At 39.5% G+C, this 22,126-nt stretch overlaps 1 pseudogene; it reads left to right on the forward strand.

The window, feature by feature from the left end:
• The first annotated feature begins 9,418 nt into the window (after positions 1-9,418).
• On the forward strand, positions 9,419-10,681 carry LOC148114812 (uncharacterized; annotated as a pseudogene).
• Positions 10,682-22,126: the final 11,445 nt, after the last annotated feature.

Genomic DNA, 22,126 nt, shown 5'->3' on the forward strand with positions numbered 1-22,126 from the left:
CTTTCATTTTGAATCTTATCCTCGGGGTTCTCTATTAGGACAAACCTCGGAGAGAGAAGGTATCTTCTATTTCCACTCAGAAACAAATCTATACATTGGCCATCCAAATTTCAATACATCGCTTCATTTGTATATTACTCAAAGAGGATATTCATTGGAATCATATTCCTTCTATATCCAGCCATACATTCAAATCATTCAAATGATTATAGAGTTATAACCCCCACATCCATCTTTCTGGCAGAAACAACTCCTTATATTGAACCTTACTTTCACAAAAGGGATATAATGGTGAACAATATGCACATCTTTCCATGTGAACTTGTGGGGGGAAGTGGGTTAGTTGATGTGGTTACAAAATTCTAGACTCAGTATTCTTTTGGTATAAATCAATATAACTCCTTTATGTTCTCATGTTCTGATAAAGAGCAACACATTCAGTGCAATAACTCTATAGTAAGTTGCATCATAATTATTCATTTGTTGATCAGGCTGCAATATTTTGCTGCTGTAATAGAAGATTATGTATTCTTTAGAAGATGACTACAGCCTATGCAATTAAGTAAAGTTAATTAGAAATTGTGTACAGAAAAGGACTATCCACCCATTAACTGTTCGTATCCAAGTTCATTAATAAGAAAATCAATATTAAACTGGACAGTGTTCTTAATCTTTTAAGAATACAGTAATGCTTGCCTGTAATTAATTCTGACAATGTCCTGCTTGATCTCCGAAATAGAAATACAGTACAGCTTAGGATATTGATGAAAACATTGCAAAGCACCTTCTCTTTTTTTTATAAGAGGTCAAACTGGCTTATTGGTCTGCTGGGAACTTGATGATTATGGGATAGCAATACAATACAAATAGGTGTTATCCGGACAAGATCACTGTTTCAAAATCCAGAAGAGCTTAAGGCTTTATCCCTGGCTCCTTGCACTGCTCTCCCCACAGCAGTGCTGCAAGGGAAAATAGAGGAAAATCCCCTTTGCTATGTGATGGTGCCCCTATGATGAGGGGCAATGCAAACCACTGCCAGTTCCATAAGGCACTGCCTGCAGTTGATCTCCCTTTCCCTCTCTACATTCCTCAGGGATTCTGATTTATTTTATTTGCATCACTAACTAGATAATTCTAGAGAAAGGCAATTCTCTATCCTTAAATGTTGCCAGGTTTTGTTATACTGTGTGTAGATGCCACCCTACTATGAATTGGAACTCCTAATAATGATGTAATGTTTTATTATGATGGTTTTAATTTATGTACATAATATAGTCTCACTTATCATTTATAGTATAGGAAGAATAGTAGCTCAGCAAGGGCAGTGGGGAAAAAGTTCATAAATCCAAATTTTAAGATGCGCTCTGAAGAAATAAAACTTTACATAATCTATTATGGCATCAATACACTGTTTCATTTGTATATTACCAAAACCTGCTGAGAAATCTCATCTTCTGTCACTCTAGCTCTAATAAAATCACCATTTATTATTATGGACGAAATCAGTAATATCAAAGGGAATAAAACAAAGCTAATAAATTAGCTAATAAAATAGATTCAGGTTGGAAAATGTATCATTTTTGTATGAATTGTTGTCGTGTTTTAATTGCAGCCTGACAAATTTCAGTTATTGCATGGTTGGAGTCTGAGAGAAGAAAATCAGATAGTATTCTTTAGTGGTTTTGGGAGATTTGCAGCAAGGGCAATACAGCATATAATGCTTGCAACGAAGCATCACAAACTGGACACTTTCTATTTCCCCTGAGTCAGGTGCATTCACAGTGGAGTTTTGGTAAACATGCTCTGTTATAACACTGATAGTAGCATTAGTGCCTTACCCTGAAAAAGTCCTCCTTCAACCTGAGGAAAGTTAGTGTGAGAAAGTAACTTGCAGATTATCAAGTGCCTTTACCTACTAAGGTTCTGCTATTCTAGAGTGCTGATTTTAGATTTGGTAAATAATTTGGTCAGCGTAATTCAGTCTTTGGAGGATCGTCTTCCTGGTAAGGTCAAAATTGGAGAACAATAGTAAATTTATGACTAATGCAGAGACCCTTAGTTCTGATTAACTCCATGGGGAGAGGGAGCCATACATCAGAAATAACAGGGGGAAGAATATTTATCCAGGATGACCTTAACCTTGCCCTTATTTGGGGCATTCCTGTCTTGATCCTGGGTATTCGGAATGGAGACATTCCTTGGGGATATAAATATGGACTTCAACATTTTTGTTTGTATGGGATCAGTGTATAAAGTCCAAAGCCTCTATATACACTTTGAATAAGGGTTTTAGCTTTAAACAGGTTTAGGGTTACCAATATTAGTTCCTCTTGTTTGGTGTAACCCCCCCCACCCTCCACCTTAATAGCCATTGAAGATTTTGACGCCATTTGGATAATGTGTTCCTGATGGGTTTTTCAAGTCCATGAAAGATCCCTTTCGATGTATTGGCAAGTTTATGTTGCTGAATTCTCTTTCTGGAAGATCTTCTCTGAAAGTAGCTCCAAGTGTCTTCTGTTCCTTCCAACTTTGTTTCTTTTGGTTTTGAGATTAAAGTACTTGAAACTAGTGATGTATAATTGCTGGTTGTGAACATAATGCACGATTATCTAATTTAATTCAATCTTAGAATTTTGTCAGGTAGCAATATAGTCCCAGTGGTCTGTAGCACTGTTTGTTAAATTTATTTGCCTCTTATTTACTACAGAACCTCCATTGCCCCTTCTTGATGATAGGGATGTTGCACAAATGCTCCCTGACCTGTTCTTCACAGCTGCCTTGTGGAAACACATACCCTTTTCTTGGAGGAGGCAGAGATGAAGCAGAATTAATTAGCTATGTCTTTTCTTTCTCATCAGTGTTACATCATCTTTATAAAACATCTGAGATATGTATCCTTTTCATTTTATTTTGAAGATATCTGAAGTTTTTCCCCTGCTTCTTAGCATCCTTCACCAAGCTCGGCTCATTCCAAAGTTTAGATAAAATTTCTTTAATTTGGGGCTATTTCATGTGTCCTTCATCTTGGTGACCACGGTCTGCTTTTTACTATCTATATATGCTTCTTACTGGTTTTGAATCTTTACTAAATTTACTAAAGTGCAGAAATAATCATTCCATTCTCTGCCTGCCTTGATTAGGCCCTGGTTCGAATACTGTGTCCAGTTTTAGCCAAATATTAGGGGATTCAGAGAAGGGCAAGAAAGATAAGGAGGGCACTATATATATAAAGATGTTGACATTTCTGCTCTTCTTGTAGAGGCATAAATGCAGTTTTTCCTTTCTGTTCTAGGCCGGATATAATAGTGCTTTTATAAGTTCTTCTACACATCTGGAGAGGGTGCCAATAATGTTAAAATGGTAAGTGTGGCCTGTCAATTGAAGCCCTCCCCTTTTATTATGTGTTATACATGTCACAATGATTTAAAAAGGGCCAGGATTTTCATAGCCTAGTAGATCCTGGCTTTTTGAGGATCATCATTGACACCCATTTCAGATACCATTTTACACTTATTTTAGCCCAGATGAGCCAACAAAATCATTTTTTGGATTTTTTTAGCAGTAGTAAATATTATACTCAAAAATAGCTCTATATAGATGCTAAATATACAGTACAATATAATCCCTCCTTTCTTTGTCTTTGGGGCTTTTGCTCATTTTAAATGAATTGTATGGTGTCCTCCCACCAGCTATTACAAAAATCGTATTTGCATTCCTCAACTAGAAGTTCAAACTCACTTTATTTATTTCCTACCTTAGTGTATAGATAATAAAGCCTAAAACAGTGGTTTTTCACCTAGTTGTTTAAAAAAATGTATAGACTACCAGCAAATCTACCTGAATCTGCAAGGACAAAATTAGGAAAGCTAAGGCTCAGAATGAACTAGTAAAAAATGCCAAAAATAATAAAAAAAGTTTCTTTCAACATATAATAAACAAGAAAAAAGTCAAGGAAATGATAAGTCCACTAATGGGAGAAGATGGCAAGGTGGTGATGGATAGCAGGAATAAAGCAGAGCTTAATTCATCCTTTGCATCTGTCTTTATGCCAAAGGAAAAAATAGCCCAACATATCAAAAGCAGTAGCATAGAAGACAGAATAGGATTACAAGTCAAAATATGCAAGAAAATGGTAAGAGAACACCTACCCACAGTAGACAAGTTCAAATCTCCGGGACCAGATGGGTTACATCCCAGAATCCTGAAGGAGCTGACAGATGTGATCTGAGAACCACTGAACCAACTGTTTCCACACTACTGGAGTACCACGGACTACTAGAGGACTGGAAAAGAGCTGATGTGGTTTTAATTTTTAAAAAGAGGAAAAATGGATCCAGGAAACTACAGACCAATCAGCCTAACATCAATACTGGGAAAATCCTGGAAAAGATAATCAGCAGATTTGCAAGCACTTAGAAATGAGCAAAGTTATTACTAGAAGCCAGCATGGGTTTGTTAAAAACAGATCATGCCAGACAGACCTTATTGTCTTCTTTGACAAAGTGTCTAAATTAGTGGATCAAGGAAAGACTGTGTACATAAATCTTATTTAGACTTCAGTAAGGTATTTGAGAAAATAGACCACAACTTACTCTTTGGTAAGATAGAAAAATGTGGGATAGACAGTATCACACTAGATGAATTCACAACTGGCTAATCAATTGCACTCAATGTGTAGTCCTCAATGGAACTACATCTAAATGGCGGGAAATATACAGAGAGGGGATAGACTCAAGATGCAGAAGGATCTTGATAGATTTGAATATTGGGCTCAATCAAATGCACAGGCATAGAATAGTGGTACCTGGTTCAACAGTAGTGACTGTGAGAGGAATATAGGTGTCCTAGTGGACAACCACTTAAGTATGAGCCCGTACTGTGCTGCAGCTGCCAAAAAGTCATAGGCTGCACCAACAGAGGGATAGTATCAAGATAATATGGAGTGATAGTACCACTTTATACTGCATTGGTAAGACCAGGCTTGGAATGCTATATTCATTTCTGCTCACCACAATGCAAAAGAGATGTTGAGACTCTGGAAAGAATGCAGAGAAAAGCAACAAAGAGGATAAGGGATTTGGAGGCTAAATCATACAATGAACAGTTAAGGGAACTAGATATGTTTAGTCTAGCAAAGAGAAGGACTGGGGTGTCAGGATAGCAATACTTGAGCTGCTGTCACAGAGAAAAAGGGATCAACCAATTCTCTAAAGCACCTGAAGGCAGCACGAGAAGTAATGGGTGAAAGATTATTAAAGAGAGATCCAACCTCTCAACCTAGCCTAACTGAGGAGAAATTTCCTTATGGTGAGAACAATTAGTCAGTAGAATGGCTTGTCTCCAGAAGTTGTAGATGCCCCATCACTGGCGGTTTTCAAGAAGAGATTGGATAGCCATTTCTTCAGAATGGTAGAGGTTCTCCTGTTTGAGCAGGAGGTTGGACTAGAACACCTTCAAGATTCCTTCCAACCTTGTTATTCTATTTGTACGAGCCATTTGTAGCAAAATACGTTGTGCCAGCCCTGCAGAAAATTCAGCTGTTCTTCAGCTGTGTGTGAATTCCCCATGGTATCTTATTTTTCTGTCATGGATTGATAAAATGGAGTATGTTTATAAGGGAGGCAATCAATGTATTTCCTAGTCAATGCTGGTGACCAGGAATCCTACTCTCTTCTTATGGTATTTGGTGTATATTTAATTGAACATCTTAGTTGTTGATTGCTGTAGAAACCTGTGAGGTTTTCGAAAGGCAGTTTAGAAGTAAATGAGGGATACTGAGCCATCCCTTTGTCCTTTAGTCGATGCATTCAGAAGGGGGGAGTGCAGTAGGGGTGCTGTTTTTAATGGTTCTAGTCATGTCTTCAAAGCTGATGAACAATTTCAAAGGAATGAATAAAAATAACATTTAAATTAAATGTCCAACATTTTGCTAGCTAGTGAAGCATGTTTACCCAATAATTCCAGGTTGTTTTGAATGAATATAAATGATATCTTGTGCAAATTGATGCTTTGGATGGATCTGAGATAGCCTTACTGTGCTTACTTCTAAGCAAGGGACACATTCAGACTCCATGTCAGAGAAATCCTTCAAAGAAGTAAAAGGGCTTCTTCTCTCATCAGCCCTGTTGCTCTTTTTCCAGAGCACAGGAATTCACGCTGTGAATGTAATATGACATCGTGGCTTCTCCATCTGCTAAAGGCTCCAAATCCCCCCTTGAACTGATATGAAAGATGAAGCTTCAATTTGTTTCAAATCAGCTTTGAAATCTGCCATATTTTTTTTTTAAAAATGACAACAACAACACCCCCCCATTTAGAAATGCATTTAGTTTTGTGGTTGTTTTCATGTAACATATAGCAGACAAGCCTTCCCCAATTTAGACATGTTGGGACTACAATGTCTGTTGATCTGATTGCCCAGACACCATCAGAAGCTCATAACCCTTTTCTCGGTACAGCCAGACAGCTGCATTAAAGAGTTGTCCCACCATTTTTTTTTTTTTTAATTTGATTTATATGCCGCCCTTCTCCGGAGACTCAGGGCGGCTTACAGTGCACTAAGCAATAGCCTTCATACTTTTGTATATTTTATACAAAGTCAGCTTATTGCCCCCACAAACTGGGTCCTCATTTAACCTACCTTAGAAAGGATGGAAGGCTGAGTCAACCTTGAGCCTTGGAGAGATTCGAACCAGCAGTAAATTGCAGGCAGCTGTGTTAATAACAGGGTGCTTTAAACCACTGTAGTACCAAGGCTCATTCATTGAAAGAGCAGAAAACTGGCATAAAATTTATTGACCTAATTGAGAAATCCTACCTACAGGAAAACAGCTACCAATCATTCTCCCATGTACAGTGGGCAGAGTTTTGCAATTGTAAGTGGGTGATAGAAGTGGCATTAGCCACTTGTCAAGTGGCACAGCTAATTGGTCACAGTTGCAGAGTTGGTTGAGCTTGCAAAAAACAACAACAACCCTCAATACAAAAATACAGTACATATATAAACTACTGTCTCATTGAGAATCCAAATCCAGGCATAGGTGTGGTAGTGGTGACATTAGGTATTGTGAACAAGCCATGTGAAGGGCAATAATTGGTGGATTTCCTTTCCTAACAAAGTGTCAGGTGTGACACTTCCCCCCTCCCAGACATCCAAACAGCTCCCCCGTCCCTCCCCCCCCTTACAATGGCAGCCTAGCAAGCAAGCAATAAAAAGGTGGAAGCTGACACAAAGTCATCAGCCAATAGGAAAACATACACTGGCCATTTTCTTGAATGGCCATGAAATAAGAAGTGAGATGTAGATGTTCTAAAATATTTGAATTTTGTTCAGTCTAATGAAAAGTGTTGAGTAATTCAAAAGCATACAGAGTCCTCCATCATCTTTACTTTTTGCTGATATGAAGGGCAAAGCAAGAAAACAGTTTTTCCTATAATGAAAAACCTTTCTAGTTTTAAAACATCTCTTGGTTTTTTAGCAAAATAACATGCTTGTAGCCTAGAAGTGCTCTCCCTCCAGTGTATGGGTTTGTTTGATTGATTAATTACATGTAGCTAACAAGTGTACCTGATTCATGTATCTGTCTATCTACAATCCCTTAGGGAGGTGACATCTGCTACTGTAACATCAGCTGGAAGATCAAAGAGCTGGTGAGACATACTGATTATGCAGATTGTCAGACTTCGATGCTATCTCAAAATAAATGAATTTCCAAACTGCCAATCTTTAAGGAAATCTTTTATTTAATTGAGCACAGCCACCGGATCATGACTCGATGCGGACAAGACTGACCTTTTGCCCCCCAATCCCTCCCTTTCCGATCCCCAAATCTCTGCTTCTCATTGGCTATCTTCCAAGTCATTCTTCAGACTTCTTGTCTCGTCATTTCCCAGGAATGTCTCCCCCCTTCATTTCCACGACAACCCAACTTCAAAGGGATTTAGCAGGCAAAAATTCAGAGCTTATCTCTCTCTCTCCTCTGCTCTCTATGCCAGCGTCGAAACGCTGACACAGATATAATTAACACGTGAAACAATTTATCAGTACCTTATCAATTAACAATTGTAATGTAATGTGTTAAAAAAAAAACTATGTTTACGGAGACCTTCTGAAATTATCTGGTCTGGTTATGTGTATTCTAAGGAGTAAGGTTCATGACTGAGAAGGCCTGCTATCCATACATACTATAAATATCCCATAGGCCTCATGAAATGGGCACACCCTGAATGGGTCCTCGTTATATGTTTCTATCAGCTGGGCAGAGTCTATGATGCCTATTATATACTGGGACAGTTCCATTAAGAGCTTTAAAAGTGCTGTCCAGTATTTTGAATTGAGTTCTGAAGGCAGCCAGCAGGCAGTGCAGGACTTAAGGATAGGAGTAATTCTACACTGATGGGGTTGTCGCATTAAGATCCTTTTAAAACAGCTGCAGCTTTAAAGTGTCTTCAAAGGCAGTCCATCCTAGTCGAGGATAATGGATGATTGAGCCTAATAAACTGGATGCATCTTGGGATTCACTTAAGGACAGTTTTAGCCTGTCTGGAGATGAGACAAAAGTATTGATATGGGGATCTACCAGGAAAAAATGGTATTGCTAAAGCAGGCTTAAGTCATAATTAGATGCAAGTGGGGAAGGCCATTAGTTCTAATTTAATGCAATGAATGCAAGAGAACTTAGAAGAAGACCAGTTATTGAAAATTAATCATGTAATTGCTGTGACTTTATAATTCTGGCATCTAACATATACATGCTTTGAGAGGATAAAAATATTGTAGTTATAATGAGCCCTTTGCTTGAAAAATCTTTAAAGATCAATAAGCAATAATACAAACAGTTCTTTGTATTAAAAGATCAAAGTATTCCAATCTTATAAATTAGTGTTACTCAACCAGAGTGATATGCCTTGCTGGGAGGGGGCACATAAACATTTTCTCCCAATCAGTCAAAGCATGTCTAGGGGTTGGGGGGGAAGAAACAGGAGGGGGTAAAAATGGAAAAAGCTAAAGCCTTTAGCCAGGGTTGAAAACATGGTCACAGATTGCTTGCCTCCAGAAATAGTTTTGAAGAGCAGCTGCTTCTAATCAAATGCAACACTGGCTAGTTCCGAATGGCCATCAGAAGCAAGGACGATGCCAACCCACAGCCTGGCTCAAACCATCAGGATCCAACTGTTGGCCTGGCTCGGAGTTTCTTTGCTTGTTTCATCAAAAGTGGTAGGCAGCAGAGAAGAAAGTGTCTCGTCTATTTTTATTTGTTTGTTTATATCCTGCCTTTGTTATTTTTATAAATAATTCAAGGTAGTGAACAATGCCAGGTCCGTGGTAAATAAAGCCCCCCTCATTTGTGATCTGGCTCAGGAGGGGGGTGCGGACCTGGTAGGTATTACGAAGACCTGGTGGGCCCAGGAGGGGGGGGTTCCCCTCGTCGAGATGTGTCCACCAGGTTTCTATGCTTTTCATCAACCGAGCTCCCAGGGGAGGTGCGGGGGGGTGGCGGTTCTGGTAAAGGAAGGACTTGCTCCAAGGGAGGCCACTGTACCTCAGATAGCCGGATGTGAGTCCCTCCTCGTGAAGTGGGGACATGAGAGGCAGATGGGCTTGCTGATTACGTACCTGGCTCCCTGCCACGTGTCGGCTGCCGTGCCCGAGCTGCTCAATGTGATTGCCAAGGTGGCAGTGGAAACCCACAGGCTTATGGTCATGGGGGACTTCAACTTGCCATCTGCCGGCGAAGCATCTGAGGCAGCCTGGGAGTTCATAGCTTCCATGACGGCCATGGACCTGACCCAATTAATTCATGGACCCACTCACACGGGAGGACACACTCTGGACTTGATTTTTGTCTCTGGTCAGTGGATGAATGATCTTGAGATAGGGGAGATAGTGACTGAGCCCTTGTCATGGTCAGATCATTCCCTTCTTAGGCTTGACTTTCTAACTGCCACACCCCACCACAGGGAGGCGGAACAGACTAGATGGTTCTGCCCCAGGCACCTGATGGATCCTGATGGGTTCCAGATAGAGCTTGGGCCATTCCCTGAGGCTCTGACTCATGGCTCGGCTGAAGAGTTGGTGGCCACCTGGGATAGGGCAGCCGCTGACGCTTTGGACTGAGTTGTGCCTTTGCGGCCTCTGACCAGTCGCCGAGTTTACCTGGCTCCTTGGTTCTCCGAGGAGCTGAGGGAGATGAAGCACCGGAGAAGATGCCTGGAGAGCAGTTGGAGGTCTAGCTGTTCCGAATCTGACCGAACACTGGTAAGATCTCATATTAAGACTTACCTAGTGGCGATAAAAGCGGCAAAATGTAACTATTTTTCCGCTCTTATCGCATCTGCAGATAACCGCCCAGCTGCCCTGTTTAGGGTGACCCACTCCCTCCTCCATCTGGGAGCATGGGAGGATCCCTTACAGGGTTGGGCTGAGGATTTTGTCCAGTATCTGCACGATAAAATCACTCAGATTCGGGAAGGCTTGGTCTCTGACTGGGTAGGTACAGACGGGATGATGGAGGCCAGTCTTGAGAATGTCATTTGGGAAGAGTTCGATCCTGTCACTCCCGAGGACGTGGACAGGATACTGGGATGGCTGAACACGACCACGTTTATTGGACCCGTGTCCCTCCTGGTTGGTGCTGGCCTCCCGGGAGGTTATGCGAGGCTGGCTCCAGGGGATTATTAACACTTCTTTGAGTGAGGGTGTCTTGCCGTCTGCCTTGAAAGAGGCAGTGATGAGGCCCCTCCTCAAGAAGCCCTCTCTGGATCCAGCTGTTTTGGCTAACTATCGTCCGGTCTCCAACCTTCGCTTTGTGGCGAAGGTTGTTGAGAGTGTGGTGGCGTGACAGCTTCCTTGGTACCTGGATGAAGCTGTCTATCTAGATCTGCTCCAGTCCGGCTTCAGGCCTGGGCACAGCATGGAAACGGCGTTGGTCGCATTGGTGGATGATCTCTGGAGGGCTCGGGATAGGGGTTGTTCCTCTATCCTAGTCCTGTTAAATCTCTCAGCGGCTTTTGATACCATCAACCATGGTATCATGCTGCGCCAGTTAGAGGGGTTGGGGGTGGGGGGCACCATCCTACAGTGGTTCTCCTTCTATCTCTCTGACCGGTCGCAGTCGGTGTTGGCAGGGGGGCAGAGGTTGACCCCGCCTTGTTTGTGGGGTGCTGCAGGGGTCAGTCCTCTCACCCCTTCTGTTCAACATTTATGTGAAGCCACTGGGTGAGATCATCCGTGGTTTTGGGGTGGAGTTCCATCAGTACGCTGATGATACTCAGCTGTACATCTCTACCCCAGGCCATTCCAACGATGCCCTTGAAGTGATATCCCAGTGCCTGGAGGCCGTGCGGATCTGGATGGGGAGAAACAGGCTTCAACTCAACCCTTCCAAGACCGAGTGGCTGTGGCTTCCGGCATCCCGATATAGCCAGATGGTGCCATCGCTGGCTATTGGGGGCGAGTTACTGGCCCCCTCAGAGAGGGCTTGCAACTTGGACATCCTCCTGGATGCACGGCTGTCTTTAGAAGAGCATATGACGGCCGTGGCCAGGGGGCAATGCTCTCTACATGGGACTCCCCTTGAGGAGCACCCGGAGGCTCCAACTGGTGCAGAATGCGGCCGCGCGGGGGATTATGGGAGCGATGGGCCGCTCCCATGTGACACCCCTCCTGCGTGAGCTGCATTGTCTCCCAGTGGTCTTCTGGGTGCGCTTCAAGGTGTTGGTTACCACCTTTAAAGCGCTCCATGGCACAGGGCCTGGGTACTTATGGGACCACCTTCTGCCACCGATAGCCTCCCACCGGCCAGTTCGCTCCCACAGAGAGGGACTCCTCAGGGTACCGTCAGCCAGGCAATGTCAGCTGGCGACCCCCAGGGGGAAGGCCTTCTCTGTGGCAGCATCTGCCCGCTGGAACGACCTGCCCCCAGAGATACGTAGGATACCAGATCTCCGTGCTTTTCGCCGTGCCCTCAAAACTTTTCTATTTCACCAAGCTGGGCTGGCGTAAACGCCCCCCCCTTAGATATTTTAATTGTAACGGATTTTAGTTGGGATGTTTTAAATCTGTTAAAAGAATTAAATTTGTTTAATTCTTTTAATAATTTTTAATTTTGTATTGGATGTTTTTTATTCTTGGCTGTTCACCGCCCTGAGTCCAGCAGGAGAAGGGCGGTATAAAAATTTAATAAAATAAATAAATAATAAATAAATATTCAATATAACTTACTCCTCCTATTTTCCCCACAATAGCAAATGTGAGATGAGTTCGGCTGAGAGTGAGTGGCCCAAAGTCATTTACATGGCTTTCATGCCTTAAGATGGGACTAGAATTCACAGGCTCCCAGTTTCTAGCCTGGTGCCTTAATCATTAGACCAAACTAGCTCTTCTTTTCATCCACTTCTCTGTTTGGAACTGGTTTTTCTGCACCTGTGGCTTTTTAGTCACAGCAGCATAACAGGGTTCATGAACTATGTTGTGCCTGCTTTGTGCACTGTTCAGTTTTCAAGAGCTTATAGTAAACACAGCCCTGTGTTTACTACAAGAATATGTGTGTGTGTGTGTGTGTGTGTAAATAGGTATTTCAATTAATTGCATAGGTTTTTATTTTTATTGAGCTGGGATATAGACTTTTAAAAATTGGAAACAAAATGGTGAAATGGAGAGGCTTGTGAGTAAAACTCTTATTGTGCCTGCAGCTTAGCTTTTGCTAGGCCACCCCTCTAACTAGTTCATCACAACCACATGGTTTTATATCCCTAGAGTTCATAGTCAATGAAGTGGCGGTTGCTTGATAGCATTTTTCCCCCAAGTTTATAGAATACCCTTTGGTGAATGGCAGGCTTCAGACTGTTCGTGTCCATCCTATGTTGGTCCTCCTTAGGAGCATTTGCCCTTTTGTCCATTTCTCCACCTCCAGCTCTGAATAGTGGGAATTGCCTGCCATGCTGCTTTGGGGCATTTTCATAAAAGATTCTATCTCATGCGGTGACATTAAGGATAGCAACCAAGATTTTTCTTCAGTGTACTGACATTGTGAGAGCAGGTGTGTAAACACAGCTGTAGCAGCTGCTCTCTATAACTTACATGAACTGCTACTTGCAAATTGCTATGGTGACCTGATCTATAGGAAGATCAAGACATCCAAGATAAAAGCAGTGTGGTGCGCAAACAAGCCTGATCTGCATTATATAATGTAAAGGATGCCAAAGACAAAAGTGCCCTTTTCATTTTAAACAAAACATTATCAGATGCTAGATTGGCAAAAGGAACAGATGAAACAGAGCAACAATCGGAAAGGCAGCTATTAGCAGAAATAATTACTTCAGAGATATTTTAAAAAATGGGTTTTTCAAATTATAATTTATAGTGCCTTAACATAACAGACCTAAACTTTTGTACTCTGAAATGCAACTGAGTAATTACTAGGGTGGCTTTTTAGTAATGTTCTTTTGGATTACAAGGGCCCTTAGCCTTTGAGTGACATACCAGAGGGTACATTCCCAAAAAAGTGGGGTAGTTGGTTGGGAGCAGAGCCAGGACAAAACTGAGTTTGGTTTGAATTAATTTGCTTTTACTTAAAATTAAATATACAGTAATTAATATGCTTATTCTCTTTAATGAAAGAATGCTTAATTTAATTTAATACATAGGGATAATTATCCCCTTTTTGATCTATTAATCAATCTACAATATCTTTTAATGGATTTTGGAAGCTGCATCAGAGAGCCTTAGTTTCTGCTTTAGATATAGGAGAAGTTGGTTTGCACCGTTGATCTGATTAAGACTATGCTGAAGAGGGCAAATGGGAGGTCATTATCAGGTTCTCATCTCATTATCACCATACTTAGGAAGACAAGAACAGGCAGGAACATTGAATTAATGATTATATCTAACCATGTCTGAATGTATATTTATTTCAGTATGCATTGAGAAAAAGAAGGGACAAAATGAAGGGTCTTTGTGGAGGAGCATACACACATGTGCAAATGTTATATGCATATATAAATATGAAATATTTGTGAAAGGTTGATAAACATACTTTGTTTGCATGGTGTTCAGTTAACTCAATTAACTCAATGTCTTGGAATCTGTTGCACTGGGGAGTTACTTCAGCCTTATCAAGAAACACATTAAGCCTATGAAGATAAATATACTTAAGAGCATATTCTTTTCTTAAAGTCTTCACTGTTGCTAATGTTATGATTTTATATTTAACTAAGAATGCATGGTATAACCAATCTCCATAGGTTTGGTATTTGTGATTTAGTTTATAATACCAGTAATAATAATAGCATTTATATAAGATGGGAACTATCTGGGAATATCAGGGCTGTTCACTAAGCTAGGAAGTTGAAAAAATATTGTACAAAGAGACAATGTATACAGTGCTGCCAAACAAAATTATATGGCTGCAATCACTACCAGTTGAGTTTGCTTGAAGGGCATCTTTACATTTTACCTCTGAATATTCATAGCATTTGAAATATATTAATATATTTTCAACATTCTTAACTAATTACAGTGCATATTGTTTGAAGTAATTCGGGCTTCGTTGTCAATAGGACAGTTCTTTTTTTTTTTTATTGCAAAAGTTTTACAATTACATTTTCTCCCCATTTCCCCCCCCGACCCGCCCTAACCTCCCCAACCACCCTAACCCTCCCGAACCCCCCCTAACCCTCCCCAACCCACCCCTAACCCACCCCTCCCCCCTGGACTTCCACAGAATATAATCCAATCAAAATCCCCTTTTTATAAAACTTGAACCCCTCCATCCCCAATATAATTTTTCATCTTCACAAAATTCAAATATTTCTATCTCTATATAATACTTTCAGTTAAAAGCTATTTGATACTTCCTAGTTTGATATTTGTTCTGCACATAATCTATCCACTTTTTCCACTCCCATTCATAAGTCTCTTGTGAGCGATCTTTTAGATATGCTGAAATCTTCGCCATCTCTGCAAAGCTGGCCATCTTCAAAGTCCATTCCTCGATAGTGGGCAAAACTTCATTTTTCCAGTATTGACCTATCAGTAATCTCGCTGCTGTTATCATATACAATATCAACTTTGTTTCACCCAATGTAAAACCCTTAACTATACCCAGTAAAAACAATTGTGGAGAAAATTGAATTTTTTTCTTCAAAACATTCTGCATGACCCACCAAATTTTTATCCAAAAAGCCTTAACTTTCTTACAAGTCCACCAAACATGATAATACGTAGCATCCAAACATTCACATCTCCAACATTTTGGTTGAACATTAGGGTACATACACGACAATTTCTTAGGATCTAAATGCCATCTATAAAACATTTTATAAAAATTTTCCCTCAAATTCTGCGACTGTGTAAATTTAACATTCTGAACCCAAATTTTTTCCCATGTTTCCAACATCACTGGCTCTGCAAAATTTTGTGCTCAGTTAATCATACAATCTTTAACCAATTCAGTTTCTGAATCCCTTTCTAACAAAACATTATAAAGCCTTTTAATATGCATTGGACCTTTCTCTTTTATATGTCTAACCAATTCTTCCTCATGCAACATTATACCAATTTTTTGGTCCTCTTTCCATCTCAGTTGAAGTTGATTATACTGTAACCAAGTTAGGTTAATCCCTTCATCCAACAGTGTTTCTAATGTCTTCAGTTGCCATCTGCCCGCATCTGTAAAAAGAACTTCTTTATATAAAAACCCCCCGAGTGACATTATATTTGTATTCCACAAGATATGACCAAGATCCAGCCATAGCGGTATTTTGTAATCCCATTTGGATCGGTGCTTCTTCCAAACTCTCATCAAAGAATCTCTAAGTATATGGCTTTTGAATACTTTATCCACTTTGTTTTCATAAAATAAGTAAGCATGCCAACCAAATTCAAGATCAAAACTTTCTATATTCAATATTCCAGTCTTTTTCCTTCCAAACCAATTGCTTGCTTGAGTCAAAGCTGCTGCTTCATAATATAACTGTAGGTTTGGAAGTTTAAGACCTCCCCTTTCTGGAACATCTTGCATAATTTTCAATTTCACTCTCGGTTTTTTCTCGTTCCAGACAAACTTATTCAGTCCACTTTGCCATTCTTTCAATTGTTTATCACTTTTAAGCACCGGAATCATTTGAAACAAAAAAAGAAATCTTGGCAAAATGTTCATCTTAACTGCTGCTATTCTTCCAAGTAAAGACAGCTGCAGTTTTTTCCAAGTCTCCATATCTTTCTGTATATCTCGCCACAACACCTCATAATTACTTTGAAACAATTTCATATTTGATTCTGCAACCTGAACTCCTAGATATTTAACCTTTGGTACAATCTCAAAACCTGCCCTCCTTTCAAGTTCGTGTTTTCGATCTTGTGTCATATTTTTAACTATCATCTTAGTTTTTTTCTGGTTCAGTTTAAATCCTGATACTGTGCCATAGTCTTTTATAATGTCTTTCATCTGGATTATTGATTCCATCGGCTGTGTTAGGGTAACAACCAGGTCATCTGCAAATGCCCTTATTCTGTAATCCTCTTGCCTTATCACTATACCTTTCAAGATATTCGAGTCCCGTATTGTATTCAACAAGACTTCTAGTGTTAAAATAAATAACAATGGGGATAACGGACAACCTTGTCTTGTTCCTTTTTCAATATTAAAGTCTGTTGTCAAACTTCCATTAATAATAATCTGTGCCTTTTGCTCTTGGTAAATTGCTGAAATCGCCTGTATAAATTGATCCCCAAAGTCCATCTTTTTTAAAGTCTTTAATAGAAAATTCCAATCCACTCTATCAAAGGCCTTCTCCGCATCCAAGAAAACCAGCACTGCAGGGATCTGTTTATTCTTCTCAAAATATTCCAATAAATCTATAACTTGCCTTACATTGTCCTTCATATATCTGCCCTCTATAAATCCCGCTTGATCATCGTGAATCACCTCTTGAATAACTGGCATCAACCTGTTGGCTAATACTTTTGCGTATATTTTATAATCATTATTCAGAAGAGATATTGGTCTATAATTCTCAGGTTTTTTAGGACCTGCTTGCTCTTTTGGTATCAAAGAAATGTAAGCTGTTTTCCATGATGGGGGTATTTTACCCCCTTGTTGTATGTTACAAAATAAGTCTCTAAGATGTTCCACCATTTCTGCTTGCAAGGTTTTATAATACACCGCAGTCAAGCCATCCGTTCCAGGAGCTTTAGCTGTTTTCAGTTGTTTAATTGCTGCAATAATCTTCTCAACTGTTATAGGATGATTCATTCTTTCCTTTTGTTGGTTGGTAATTTTTGTGACTCTTTTATTTTCTAAATATTTTTCTATAAGTCCATTCTGCATATCATCTTTAGCATATAATTTAGTGTAATAATCTACAAAGACTTCTTTAATTAATTTTTGTTGAAAGATTCCTTTCCCTCCAATATCGATGCTATCAATAGTCCGTATACTCTGCTTCTTCCTTAATGTATAAGCCAACCACCTGCCCGGTTTATTAGCATTACAAAATGTATTATGCTTCGCATATTGTAAATTTGTTGCAGTTTGTTCCGTCATAAGCATTTGAAATTGATCTTTCAGAAGTTTTATAGCACCACGTATTCTTTCATCTGTTGGATTTTTAATAAGTAACTGTTCTTTATTCTTTATTTCTGCTTCCATTTCAAATCTTTTCTTTTGTCGATTCAGTTTGTGTTTGGAATTCATATGAATGAGTACCCCTCTCATATACGCTTTACTCGCATCCCACACAATTTCAATTGGGGTACCCTTATTCAAATTCATTTCAAAAAATTCTTTCATCTGCTTTTTAAGTTCTATTATATTTTTTTCATATCTAAACATATTTTCATTTAATCTCCATGATCTTCTCTCAATCTTTCCAATCTCAATTTCTATCCATACTGGGCTATGGTCAGTTAGAGTTCTTGGAAAAATCTTTGTTCTTTTTGTCTTGACAAGTAAATCATCTGATAATAAAATAAAATCAATCCTAGAAAAAGATCTATGTCTATCAGAGAAAAAAGTAAAGTCCAATTCTTTTGGATTATGTATTCTCCAAATATCTTTTAATTCCAAATCTTCTTTCATGTCAAAAAAAGTCTGTGGTAGTCTAATCTTTGACTTCGCCAAACTCTTTTTATCTACTTTGGAATCAATTATTCCATTCCAATCTCCCATGATTAAAATAGATCTATAATCCCATTGCAGTATTTTGGTGTGCAAAATTTTGTAAAAGTGATCCTGTTGTTGGTTAGGAGCGTAAATTCCAACCACTAGAATATGGCCATTTACTGTATGTAGTTCAATTGCTATGAACCTGCCACCCTCATCTGCTTCTATAATTTTAGCTGCCAGTCTTTTATTTATATAAATGACCACACCATTCTTTTTTTCCAAGTTTGAAGCTATAAAATGTGTTCCTAGTTTTGAGTTTATCAAGTATTTTTGATCTTGTGTTCTGATATGAGTTTCTTGTAAGCAAATTATATCATTATTAAATTGTCTCAAATATGTGAATAACTTCTTCCTTTTCTGTGAAGAATTCAATCCATTCACATTCCAGGATAGAAACTTAATCGTCATGTAAACTTTTTTGAAGCGACGAGCAGAATTGCCGAATATCTTCCGAAGTCTTCGGCTTTGCTCCCCCCATGGCTTCACTTTCTTGTGTAGTACTCTTGACTCCCTTCTTGTATTGTTGTACCTTAGGTCTTTCCTGTTGTTGCTTTTCTTTAAGTTGCTTAGAAATTGCTCGAGTTACACGCTGGTCTTTAGCTTCAGCCATCCAGACTAGGTCCAAAGCCACATCTCTTGTAGTCAAAATTGGAGAAGATTCTAACAGGGGCTCCTCCAGAAAACCTCCTGTAGCACCCTGCATTTCCGCTGCCTCTGGTTCCACCTGCTTAAGCTGCTCTTCCATCTCTTGCTGAAGTTGCTTCTCCTTGTCACTCTCCTTTATCTCCAACACAGTGGATGTACGTGGGGATGGTGATCTCTCTTTAAGAACAGTAGAATAGAAGTATTCCGCCTTCTCAACAGTGTTTAATCGATGTCTTTCTCCATTGTACCTCAAAATTATACCAGTTGGGGCATCTCACCGAAATGGTATTTGTTGTTTTTTTAATTCATTCACTAAAAAACCAAAATCTTTTCTATCTTTTAACATCTTAGGTGGCAATTCTTTATAGACTCCAATCTGAGCTCCCTCCACTTGCACAGCAGAGAGAAAAGACTTTTGCAGAATATCATTTCTCATTCTTCTGTCTGTAAAATATATCACCACATCTCTAGGCAGTTGTCTTTGTCTGGCCACCCACAAATTCACTCTGTAAATTTTATCTATTTTGTAAAAAATCTCCTCAGAGGTAATTTTTTAACAGCACAGCCAGAGCATCGGCACAAATCTGTCTCAGGTCTTGTCGATCATTCTCTTTAATACCTCTAAGCCTTATGGCGAATTCCATGGACCTGAACTGCATCATCGTAATTTCGTTTTCAACTCTCTGCATTTTATTATCAGCATCAGAAATTTTGTAATCAATATCCTTCATTTTAACATTCATTTCTGATTTAAATTCTTCCAACTTAGAATCCGTTCTAATAATAGCTTCTGACAGGCCAGACACCACATTCATTAATTTATTAGTCACCTCATATTTCTCTTGCACCACCTTTTTAATTTCATTAATTTCCTGCTTAATTTCCTGTTGTGATTTTTGAAATTTATCATCCCAAGCCTGAGTAATAAAATCTTTTAAACTTTCAACATCAAAATCTTTTTTTTGACTCTGCTGGCTGGGAGGAGGCTGCTGCTCAGGTTTACGTGTGGGGGATCCCCCCCCGCTGCCTTTCCTTCCTGTTTAGGCTTGAAAGCCATTCTGCCACATAGACTAGCTTTTCTGAAAAAGGATATCCTTTTTCCTTTTCCACCACCACAAAGTCCTCTAAAAAAATCCCCCAGGTTTAATCAGGTTGGAAATAGAATTTAAATTGAAGCAATCTCAGGCTTATTTTTTAAAAAAAATTTCTCTTTTCTTTTTCCTGCTTGTTACAGACAGCGCAACTTTGTAGCTGGTTAAAGTAACATTAGAAATCCACTCTCACTTTCAGCCTGTAATGCTGAAGCCGAGCGCCATTTTTCAAGCCGCTTCCACTCAATCACGCTTGTACTTTAAGTCAAAAAGTCACAGAAATAACAATACTTGCAGTTTAGAGGTTTAGAGGTTCAAGTTATTATCTTCCGATGATTATTGGAATTAGTTTCATTTAAATTGAAAGGTTGCTGCAGCCGACTTGCTCTGCGCTGGGCAGAGGCGTCCCACGCCGTCCGGAGTCTCAGCAAGTTGAAAGGGAGCCGCGCCTGTTTCCTCCCCAGTAGTGATTTTCTGGGGGCTCACAGGGGCTCAACCTGCTCCTTGCCCACTCTCTTCCTCAAATCCTAGAGATTTGGGAATTTTCAAGCCGCTTCTTCAAATCAAAGCGGCTCTACAGGCAGCGGGGCTGGCGGTCCAAAAAAGGGACCGTCTTTCGTCGGAGGCAGACAAACCGGAAGTCTTCAATAGGACAGTTCTATCTAAAATTGAGAGTTGTATTTTATTAATGCAACTTCTTAGCCAATCAATTATCAGGGCCAACTAGAGGAGGAGGGATGCCACAGAACTCTTCAGATACTTGAAGGATTTGTCACTGTGTTGAGTAATGTATTAGTCAATTACTATATATAAGAAATTGAAAAAATAGAAAAATAAATAGGTGGGATTGGAGTCAGTGCAAACTGGTTCAAATGCAGAATTGAAGATACGGTTTGTAGGAAGAGCTTCTTGTAAAACAGGCTTGAATAGAGCTGGTGAATTCATTTTCCAAAGTGTCTAATTCTTTCAAGTGGAAGGAACAGTTATGTGAAATTGTAACAAAGAGGGCAAAGTCTAAAATGCTCTTCTGCAAGACGGTAAAAAGTAAGGGAGAAGACCTTGGCAGAACTGTGCAGCAACTAAATGAAGTGTTTTACCTAGACAAAGAAAGATGAAACTTTAAATCCTCAGTTTCAAGGTTATATTTGAAAGTGCAGACAAACACTTCCCTGATTCACTGGGGTATAAGAAGGAAGGAAGTAAAGAACAATCAGACTTGCACAATTGTGTTATTATAATCTGTCTCAATTTAGTAAGGTATAATTCTAGTATTCCTGTGGAGTAGATTTTTTGGCCTAGTCTACCTAATGGTGCTGATAAAGACTGGCTTGAAAGATAATTTCTTGAACTGAAGAAGCTTCTGGGATGAAAAGTGAAACATTTTCAAGGAAAAAACTAAGGAAGACTAGTTGCCTTTTGGAAAAGTACCTTTGAGATGATTCAGGTTTAGCATATAAGAATAATTTACCAAGAGAAATAAAGAGCCAGTTTAGTGTAGAATTAAGGTGCTGTAAATTCTAGTTCTACATCGGGCATGAAAACCATCTGGGTGACTTTGGGCCAGTCATTCTCTCTCAGCCCAACCCACCTCACAGGATTCGTGTTGTGAGAAAAATAAGATAAGGAAGAAGTATTAGTTATGTTTGTTGCCTTGAGTTACTCGTGATGTAAAAAGATGGGATAAAATTTTAAAAAAGGAAAAAGGATAAATAAGCAAAAGTAACTAGAAATTTAGGCAAAATAATTTTACTGAACAGTATTATTACCTCAATAATGGATGACAAATAAATTGAGGCTGAATCCCCATAATATGGAGGTACTATGGTTTGCCTCAGAATTCATGATTTTGACAATCCTGAGTGAGATTGCATCTTTATATGGAGCAGGTACACAGTCTAGACATACTTATTGTTCTATCTTCTTAGGAGATACTCAAGTAACCCTATAGCTGAGAATACTTTTTCCCAGTTTTGGTTATTCCTGGACAAGAGTAGCCTTGCCTTGCAGACCATCTTGCTTCTACCAAATTCATGCATACCCTCTCCTTTTCTCAGGAGTTCTATTCAATCACAACTACCTTGGTTTCCCTCTTCCTCTCAATCTATCCAGTCTTGCTTCATATATTTGTTTTGCAATTCAATCATCATTCAACCTTTCTGTATTTTTCCACACGTGTCCAGCAAATAATAAGATCTGATTGGGGGAGTATGAAATTATAAAAGA

The sequence above is a fragment of the Pantherophis guttatus genome, chromosome 3 (genome assembly GCF_059756535.1).
Source record: "Pantherophis guttatus breed Tessera chromosome 3, ASM5975653v1, whole genome shotgun sequence".
Taxonomy (NCBI): Eukaryota; Metazoa; Chordata; class Lepidosauria; order Squamata; family Colubridae; genus Pantherophis; species Pantherophis guttatus.